The 10,646-nt window shown below is 41.2% G+C and overlaps 1 pseudogene; it reads right to left on the bottom strand.

Annotated features, from left to right (window-relative positions):
• Positions 1–1,479: 1,479 nt before the first annotated feature.
• On the bottom strand, positions 1,480–7,852 carry LOC110550537 (vomeronasal type-1 receptor 4-like; annotated as a pseudogene).
• Between the last annotated feature and the right edge of the window lie 2,794 nt (positions 7,853–10,646).

Here is a 10,646-nt window from a genome sequence, read left to right on the forward strand (position 1 = left end):
TCCTGATCTAACTGTGCTGCGGTTTCTGTTACCCAGTTTCCCTCCTGTTCCACCCTCTACCGACTACTGTTCAGCTGTCTGTTTCTATGAAACTGACTTTTTAGATTTCATGTGTGTCCCAGTTTACCTTCTGTTGTGCTAAGCAACATTAACAAAATGTGGAGGAAATGTGAAATAAATAAGTTCATTTCCTCAGCTGATAGTCTGCCATGAAAAGAACCAAAGTCAGGAGCTGATGCAGAGTCCATGGAGGAACACTGCCTACTGACTTGCTCCTCATGGCTTACTTAATTTGCTTTCTCATACAATTGAAGACCACCTGCCCAGGGATGGACAAGCTCTCCCACAGTAATCATTAATCATGAAAAGGTTCCAGAGATTTGTCTATAGGCAATTTTATGTAGGCAGTCCTTTAACTATGGTTCTTTCTTCCAAGATGACTCTAGTTTGTGCTGGGTTGAGAAAAAACAAACCATGCACAATGTATGAGGACATTATGTATCTATCTTTCTGTCCCTGACTTATGTGACTGGACACAATGTCTCTCAGTTTCTCCACATTGTCCCAATGACAAGATTTCATTTTTCTTTTTGTTGAATGATAATCCAGTTTCACATTTTCGTTATTCACTCTTCAGACAGCAGACATCTCTGCTGATCTTGTATGTGTGAAGAGTGCTGCCTCCATAAGGGACTGTGCACAGTTATTCAAGGGGCTGGTCGGATGGTGCCACTGAGAGGCCTGTACTGACTGGGAGAGGCAAGCCTCAGGCTCAGGGTTATGGAAGAGATGAGCAGGGCTGACAGTGCTTCATCTAAGAAGAGTGCTGTTCTTCACAGAGGTCATTTGATCCCTCTGTGAGCAAATAAAGCTGCTGTGATGGAGGACAGTGGATTGCCAGAGTTGCCTGGACCAACAAATGTATCCCAGATTCACTTGGGTTTATCAGGTCTGGAGTAAAGAGAAGAAATCACCAATCCCATGGATCAGGTTAATGTATGGTGCATGCTAAAATAGGAATATTTCAAATATTTTAGATCAAATAAGTTGTTGCTAATAAAAAAACTAGAAATGTAGCTGAGTGGTAGAGTCTAGGCATGCCAAGCACAAGGCACTGTGCTACTTTAGCAACAGCAACTATCGGTGAGAGAAGGCTCTCTCATCAGGTTCTGCTTGACATGAATAACGGAGAAGAGATAAGTCAAGAGACATCTGGTCCTAGCTGTCATTGCCCAATACTTGTTCTATAACTTAATCTCAATGTTTCCCTCTCAAGTTCAAAAGAAAGACGCTTCATAGAAGTCATTGTACAAAACACCATTACATACAAAATCAATTACTACTGCCTCAATAACCATATGATAAATGTAGTGTCACATGAAGATTCTTTTTCTTCTTATTATAGGTTCACTTATAATAATGATACTTCAAATATATTATATTCATCGTATAGGATAAAATGATTAGCACATTGACTTATTACAAAAGTTCTTCAACACCTGTACAGATGGCCTGCATTATCCTGGTGTAGCCATTGTCAAACACAATTGAGGAATTATATTGCACTAAGAATAAACAGAAACTGGTACAAAGTTAGGAACATTTCTGTCTTTTCACTCACCTTATAGTTGTGGAAGATCAGTTTCTAACCACCTTCTTGCTATAAGTCTTGACAACTTACCTAGACCTCTCTTTTGCTGGCTCTGCTGCTCAGACTGAAATACAAAGTATTCACCCAGCTTCTTGCCTCTGTAGAATGATGGGTTCATTGGGCCCATTACAAACTAAATAATAAGCTGTGCTGTGGAAGAGTCAGCTCGAGCTTGAGGTAGAGGTCTGTGACCATCTGGTTTCACCTCCCACCAGAACTGCAATTTTCATTTCACCTGCAGTGATAATAACAGTGCTGACTTTGGGAGACAAAATCATTTATGAAACTTTCTCCAGTTTCCAATTAACAAAGACATTTAAGAGTTTCTTGTGAATCCCTCTAGAGAGACAGTGAGTTTTTAGGAGGCATTGAGTTCACATGATGCCTGTAGGCTGACCGGAGCACTGTGGAAGGCGCTAGAAACTTCGAGATCAGATTTCAAAACAAGTGAAGTCTTCACACCATATTAGTCCAGGCTTCACTGACTTGTTGAAAACAAATCAACTTAGTTCTTTATAAAATAAAGAATATAAAATGTCTTTAACAGTAATTACAGAAAAAATTGAGTATTTTATGGAAGTATTCTTGCATATGAATTTAGTCAAGCACATCTCCCATTATCTTCTTTAAAATATGTTTTTAAAAGTATTCTCTCACCACTATTCCCTGTAAATTTCATGTGTTCCAAACAAAAGCAAAAACAAAACTTAATTCTACTTAGTGATGCTAGTATGTGTCTAGTTCAGGAGCATCATTGGTAGCTCTTAAAGTTTGATTCCTTAAGAAAATCTGGCACTTCATCTCCCAGATACCCTCTGGGTCCAACAGCTCTGCACCGGGAACCTTTTGACACCTTCGACTGTGCTGGGATTTTGCGTAGCTTGATCTTGCAGAAGTGTGTGCATCCCACCCTAAACAAGTGTATTCACAAGCTGAAACACCCTCTGCTGTCTAGAAACAACGTGTTTTCTTGGAGCCATTTACTACCTTTCTAATGCTCTGTCTCTTCCATGATAATACCAGAGTCTTGAGAGGAAGATGTGAGTTACAGGTGTCCTATTTTTAGCTGTGTCCTCCAGAGTTTCTTAGCCTCAGTGTCTTGGACAACCATGCCTGGGATGAAGCCTACTTGGTCATGGTGGATGATATCTTTTATGTGTTCTTGGATTTGGTTTGCGAGTATTTTATTGAGTATTTTTGCATCAGTGTTCATAAGAGAGATAGGTCTGTAGTTCTCTTTTTTTTTTGTGTGTGTGGTTTACGTATCAAGGTGACTGTGGCCTCATAGAATGAATTTGGTAATGTTCCTTCTGTTCCTATTTTGTGGAATAGTTTGAAGAGTATTGGAGTTAGCTTTTCTTGTCCTAGGCATATATCCAAGAAACGCGCAAATATACGACAAGGACATTTGCTCAACCATGTTCATAGCAGCTTTTTTCGTAATAGCCGGAACCTGGAAACAACCCAGATGTCCTGAGTGCTGGGAGCCACTGGTCTGCCAGCTTGCTTTGAGATTTAGATCTCAGTGGAAAGACTGCTTTCACCATGGCCTTCACTGGAGTCAGTGATAAATTTCAAATATCTCCTTTTGTTTGAGACAGCAGGTGGGATGTCTTGTCAAAGTCACACCTTTTGCTTGACTTCCTTATGAATTTACTCATTGTGCTGAGGTACTTTTGCTCTGGCTTAAAAGGAGTCTGGAATAAAGCAAGATGTCTAGCTTTCACTAGAACCTCTCGGAAAGGTCCCATGTGTTGTGTGTTGGTTTATTAGTTTTAATCTTCACTCCCGACTCAAGAACTGTGAGACTCTGCCAACAGGCTCTGGCACCTGAGTGAGGTGACCCAGAAGCAGAAAGACACACATGGTATATACTCACTTATGAGTGGATATTAGACATATAAGATAAACATACTAAAATCTATACTCCTAAAGAAGCTAAACAAGGAGGATCCTAGCGAAGTTGCTCAATCCTCACTCAGAAAGCAAATGGAATAGACATCAGAAGTGGGAGAAAACAGGGAAAAGGACAGGAGCCTACCACAGAGGTCCTCTGAAAGATTCTACCCAGCAGGATATCAAAGCAGATGCTGAGACTCATAGCCAAACTTTGGGCAGAGTACAGGGAATCTTACGAAAGAAGGGGGAGATAAAAAGACCTGGAACAGACAGGAGCTCCACAAGGAGAACAACAGAACCAAAAAAATCTGGGCACAGGGGTCTTTTCTGAGACTGATACTCCAACCAAGGACCATGCATGGAGATAACGTAGAATCCCTGCACAGATGTAGCCCATGGCAGCTCAGTCTCCAAGTGGGTTCCCTAGTAATGGGAATAGGAACTGTCTCTGACATGAACTCAGTGGCTGGCTCTTTGATCACCTCCTCCTGAGGGGGGTGCAGCCTTACCAGGCCACAGATGAAAACAATGCAAGCAGTCTCAATGAGACCTGATAGTCTAGGATCAGAGGGAAGGGCAGGAGGACCGCCCCTATCAGTGGACTTGGGGAGTGACATGGGAGGAGAAGATGGAGGGAGGGTGGGATTGGGAAGGGATGAAGGAGGAGGCACAGCTGGGATACAAAGTGAATCAAATGTAATAAATAAATAAATAAATAAATAAATAAAACCGAAAGAAAGAAAGAAAGAAAGGAAAGAAAGAAATAAAGAAAGAAAGAAACAAAGAATATGACATGGAGGGGATAGGAGCTCCACAAGGAGACCAACAAAACCAAAAATATCTGGGCCTAGTGGTCTTTGCAAAGACTGATACTCCAACCAAGGACCATGCATGGAGATAACCTAGACCCCTTGCTCAGATGTAGCTCATGGCAGCTTAGCCTTCAAGTGGGTTGTCTAGTAAGGGGAACAGGGGCTGTCTCTGACAGGAACTCAGTGGCTGGCTCTTTGATCATCTCCCCCTGGAGAGAGTGCAGCTGCAGCAGGCCACAGAGGAATTCAATGCAGTCAATTCTGATGAGACCTGATAAGTTAGGGTCAGAGAGAAGGGGAGAAGGACCTCCCCTATCAGTGGACTGAGGGAGGGTCATGGGAGGAGAAGAGGGAAGGAGGGTGGGATTGGGAGGGGACAAGGGAGATGGCAGAAAAGCAAATCAAAAAGACCCTGAGATTCCTCAGAATGGCTAAGATAAAAAACTCAAGGGACAACACATGCTGGAGAGGTTGTGGAGAAAGAGGAAGCCTCGTCCACTGCTGGTTGGAATAGAAACTTGTATAACCACTTTGAAGATCAATCTGGCACTTTCTCAGAAAATTAGGAATACTGCTACCTCAAGATCCAGCTATACTACTCGTGGGCATATATCCAAAAGATGCTCAACCATACAAGGACATTTGCTCAACATGTTCATAGTAGCTTTATTCATAATAGCCAGAATCTGGAAACAACCTAGATGTCCCTCAACTGAAGAATGGATGCAGAAATTGTGGTACATTTACACAATGGAATACTACTCAGCAATTAAAAACAAGGAAATCATAAAATTTGCAGGCAAATGGTGAGAACTAGAAAAGATCATCCTGAGTGAGGTAACCCAGAAGCAGAAAGACACATATTATATATACTCACTTATAAGTGGATATTAGCCATATAATATAGGATAAACATACTAAAATCTATAGTCCTAAAAAAGCTAAATAACAAGGAGGACCCTAGAAAAGATGCTTAATCCTCATACAGAAGGGCAAACAGGATAGACGTCAGAAGTAGAAGAAGACAGAGAACAGGACAGGAGCCTTCCACAGAGGGCCTCTGAAATATTCTAACTATCAGAGTATTTATGCAGATGCTGAGACTCAGCCAAACTTTGGGCAGAGTGCAGGGAATCTTATGGAAGAAGTGGAGCTAAAAAGATTTGGAGGGGACAGGAGCTCCACAAAGAGACCAAAAGAGCCATAAAATCTGGGCTCAGGGGATCCTGCAGAGACTATGACGAATCAACCAAGGGCCATGATTGGAGAGGACCTAGACCCCCTGCTCAGATATAATCCATGGGCAGCTCAGTCTCCATTTGGGTTTCCTAGTAAGCGGAGCAGGGGCTGTCTCTTAAGTGGAGTCAGTGGCCAGCTCTTTGATCACCTTCCCCTGGAGAAGTGGCCTAAGCAGTCCATAGAGAAAGAGGATGCAGGCAGTCCTGATGAGACCTGATAGGCTAGTATCAGATAGTAGGGGAGGAGGACCTCCCCTATCAGTGGACTAGGGTAGGGACATGGGGGGGGGGGATAGGGAGGAATAGAAGAGATGAGGGACGGGGCTAAAGTCAGTTTACAAAGTAAATAAATTGTAATGAATAATAATAATAATAAAAATAAAAATGAACTTTTCTAGAACTGGTGCAGGTTAGAGGAGCTGTCATGGGAGAAGGGCCACCTGAAGCTCATGCTTATGGCCAGCCGTGGCATCTATGAAGCTCATGTTTATGGCCAGCTGTGGCATCTATCAGTTTGCCTTGCAGTTATAATGTATCACCCACAAGATGTCTGTGCAGCAGCCAGGCAGCCAAGATTCCCTGACAGGATGAAAGCCACAAGAAAGGCAAGCTTATTAGCAGATGGATTACTAACTTCTTTTCACCTCATCTGGGCAAAGGAAAAGTTCTAGTAGCTGTAAGTTGAAGAATACCATGGGCCAAATACAAGCTGCTTAATCAACCAGCTGCAAATACTCCAGTAATTATTTTGGTTAACTTAGAAAGACAGGGCACTACATCCTTAACATTCTTTATTGATAATGTGAGATACTTACAGTGTATATAGTTATAAAAAATTAGGAAAAAAATTTTTTTACTTAACCAACCCAAACTGAATCTGAACACAATGGAGCAATGACTCATAAGATCAAATTGGTGCAAATGTGGGAAATCCCAGAGAAGTGAGATGAGCGATGCTCACTAGCCACCCCTTGTCCTCATGAAAGAGAGCAATGCAGCCTCCTAGAATAGAGGTGCGAGTACAAAAGGCCAGAAGCGTTGTCGCCCCAGCCGAGATGTTCTGGGCGGTGCTGAACCCTGGGGAGGCTCTGCCTGAACCAGGAGTGCTGCGGAGGTGTTGAAACTTCTGCTTGTGTCTGTACAGAGTGACAGTCATGGTGACACTGGACAAGGTGATGAGCAAGGAAAAGAAAACTTCAGGGCACACCACCAATGCTGTATAGAGTGAGTCAGTGATGTCATCACTCCCTACAAGGAAACAGTATCCATAATGTCTTGTTCTTGTCACATTTTAGCTATTCCTTGTGATACATGTGTAAATTAAAAAAGTAGAACTCATCAGGATGTTCAAGACCCAGAGGAGCAAAATGTAATGTACTTGGCAACTTTGACTTTCTGATCCTTCCAACAGGATTTCCTGGGACTGATGGACATGGTTTGGAAGACACTCAAGAGACAAGTGGTACAAATGGACATACTTCAACCAAGTCCTTGAATGCACAATAGAACTTCACATCCTAAATGATTCACAAAATTCTTCAATCCCCAAATAGACATTGTTTGGGACACTCCTGTAGAATGAACAGTCAAGGCATTGGCTGCCATTAGCTGCAGAAGAATACAATCTGTGGTTTTTTAATGTGCATTCTCTGTAGCAAAGAACTAGATAGTGGAACACAGGAAAGAAGTTTCCCAAATCCAGATGTAGCTGGTATTAGGAAAATAATTCTGATTGCCAGATTCCAGAAGTCTATTTTGTGAATCACCACAATTTTCTTTAGAAAAGGGCCACAGTATCTCTGGTCAAAGGAATAACGACAACTGATTGTAGCCTGTGGTGAAGGAGCACACCTTTAGTCCATAGACTTACTAAGAGGATGAAACAGAGGGTCCTTTAAGTTCAGATGTACAAAGCCAGCCTAGACCACTTAAAAACACTACATTTTAAAAATTTTGAAAAGAATGGTTACTTTCCATGCTATGGGATTTCTCAATAACTCACAATGAACATTTTGATGGAAGGAAAGTGATCAAGTTTCCTAGAAAATGCAGCACTCAGAATGGTGTAATGTTGGCTCATGAGAAACAAAGAAAAGTGACAAGCTATATAAACAAATATAAGGTAAGATATTTGCTAGTCATTTTAAGAGAAATCAACTTCAATAACAACTACAAAATTTAAAGAAAGCAATTGTTTCAACAAAATATTTTTATTAATTACTTGGGTGTTTTACAAAATTTACCCTGATCATATTCACTTTCCCACTTCCACATTCACCCTACTCCATTGTGACCTCACCTGAAAAAAAGAAAAAAGAGTATTAATTCCAATTTGTGCTGTCCATATCCTTACTGGAGTATAGTCAGTTTTCTTTAAGAAAGCATTACCTAATATATATATATATATATATATATATATATATATATATATATATATATATATATTACAAAGCTGAGAAATGAAATTATATAATACTACTCAAAATATATCTACAAACCTATGAAGGGTCAACGTTTGCTCTATTTTTTCACTGCCAGAGCTATCTTTGGTTTAAATTGAATTTGACCCTCCCTTTTCTAACACCTCCATGAAAATCCCACAGGAATCTACCTAACCCTGTTCTAGAGAGTGCGGGTCAAAATGTTCCAGCTAACTGCATGTTTTTGGATTCTTTTTTAGAAATAGTTTATTTATTATTTATTACAATTTATTCACTTTGTATCCCAGCTTTAAGCCCCTCCCTTGTCTCCTCCCAATTCTACCCTCTCTCCCTCTTCTCCCCTTATGCCCTTCCCCTAGTCCACGGATAGGGGAGGTCCTCCTCCCTTTCTATCTGATCCTAGCCTATCAGGTCTCCTCAGGACTGTCTGCATTGTCTTCCTCTGTGGCCTGGCAAGGCTGCACCCCTCAAGGGGAGGTGATCAGAGAGCCTGCCACTGAGTTCATGCTGGAAACAACCCCTGTTCCCCTTACCAGGGATTCCACTTGGAGACTGAGTCTATGCGCTGCATCGGAGCAGGGGTTTTAGGTCCTCTCCATGCATAGTCCTTGGTTGTGGTATCGGTCTCTGCAGGGGCTCCAGGGTCCAGTTATTATTATTATTTTTTCTCTGTTGGTCTCCTTGTGGAGCTCCTATCCCTTCCAGGTCTTTCTATCTCCCCCTTCTTTCATAAAATTTCATGTACTCTGCCCAAAGTTTGGCTATGAATCTCAGCATCTGCTTTGATACCTCGATCAGTAGAGTCTTTCAGAGGCCTTCTGTGTTAGGTTCCTGTCCTGTCCCTGTCTTCTGCTTCTGATGACTATCACATTTGCCCTTCTGAATGAGGATTGAACATCTTCCCTAGGGTCTTCCTTGTTGTTTAGCTTCTTTAGGACTATAGATTTTAGTATGTTTATCCTATATTAATTTGTCTAATAACCACTCTCGAGCAGGCAAATGGTGGGAACTAGAAAAGATCATCTTGAGAGAGGTAACCTTGAAGCAGAAAGACACACATTTTTGGATTCTTTAAAACCACTTGTTTTCTTTGCTTTCTCATGGCAATTGCCAATCAAGATGCAGATTTTCCAGGCTCTTTGCCTTTAAAAGTTAGATGTAAAATGCATTCCAGGCTGCTCTGTGAAAAGTGTCTCCCAGTATACAGTTATCCAGACTGTTAAATACACACTCTGAATATGAACTTTGCTTAGGTTCAGTGGTCTTTGGGTGACTTTTCAGTAATTATGTTTAATAAGAAAAAACATTAAAATAAAAATATATTAGAATGATGATACATGTGACAACTTACATCATGTTAAGTTAAGAGCTAGCTCTTATGAAAAGTCATAGCAGGCTGAAGAGATGGTTCAGAGGTCAAGAACAGTGGCTGCTCTTCCAGAGGTCCTGAGTTCAATTCCCAGCATCCACGTAGTGGCTCACAACCATCTGTACTCTCTTTGGCCTGTAGGCATGCATGAAGGCAGAAAAAAAATAAGATTTTTTTTAAAAAACAGAGTCATAGTACATATAAGCACACATGCATGTGTGCACACACAGGTCAGGACACTTACAGAGAAGGGGACATCTGATGTCATGAAATCTCACTGAATGCACAACAGAATAAAAATAGGCAAAATATAATATGTCAGCAGAAATGCAAGGAGAACATCACTCTGTTGAATGAGCACTACTGGGGAAGTGGTCAGTGTCTTAATTAACACTTTGTCTGGGATAATCATGCATCACTCAGAAGCCTAGAGTGAATATGATAGGAAGGAAGACAGCCTATCCATGCAGTGCAAAGGGAGGAAACACTCAGGACATTCTGTGTGTGTGAGAGAGGGAAGGTATCTATAAGCCAGTTCAAAATTCTGTGAGATCTCTTTGAAAAAGCAGAAACTTTGAAACAACACCAGGCTGAAGCACCCATTCCACAGGAGGGCACTGTTGACCCTAACACTCATCAGTCATGCATGAACATTCAGCTGAAGAATCAAGACCTGGAGCAGATCTGGCAGTGAATCCTTGGATCTAAAGATGCTTAAAAATAGTGGGGAGAAAAACTGAGACCTTAGGAGCTACCGGATATGAGCAGTCTCCCCTTCCCCCATTCTACTGCAAGAGAAAATAGAAAATATTCGTACTGGTGTAATCCAAGTTCAGAAAGACAAATAGCAATGCCCAAGTGTGATTTAGTAAACAGCTAACTTATAAGTGTGTTTTTCTGTAGGAGTGAGTGCGTATGGAATCCAGGAGACTTGAAAGGGCCTGTAACAGTGTCTGGGGGTACAGTAGGGTAAATAAAACAATAGGTGTGTTTTGAAAGTGAAAAAAGTAAATAATGGATATGGTATAGAATAAGCTAGGATGAAGGCAGAGACATGGGAAAAGAGGAACTGGGTCAATCAAAACACTAGATATGGAAATGCCTACATAAACTTGCTACTTTGTAAGCTAACAAAACATAGAAAAAAAAAAAAGAAAATCAATATAAAGTGAAGGAAGAGTATGCTGAACATACCAAACTTGGGCTTGCTTGTAGATGGACCATGAATCTCACGTT

Source organism: Meriones unguiculatus, chromosome 6 (assembly GCF_030254825.1).
Source record: "Meriones unguiculatus strain TT.TT164.6M chromosome 6, Bangor_MerUng_6.1, whole genome shotgun sequence".
Classification (NCBI taxonomy): domain Eukaryota; kingdom Metazoa; phylum Chordata; class Mammalia; order Rodentia; family Muridae; genus Meriones; species Meriones unguiculatus.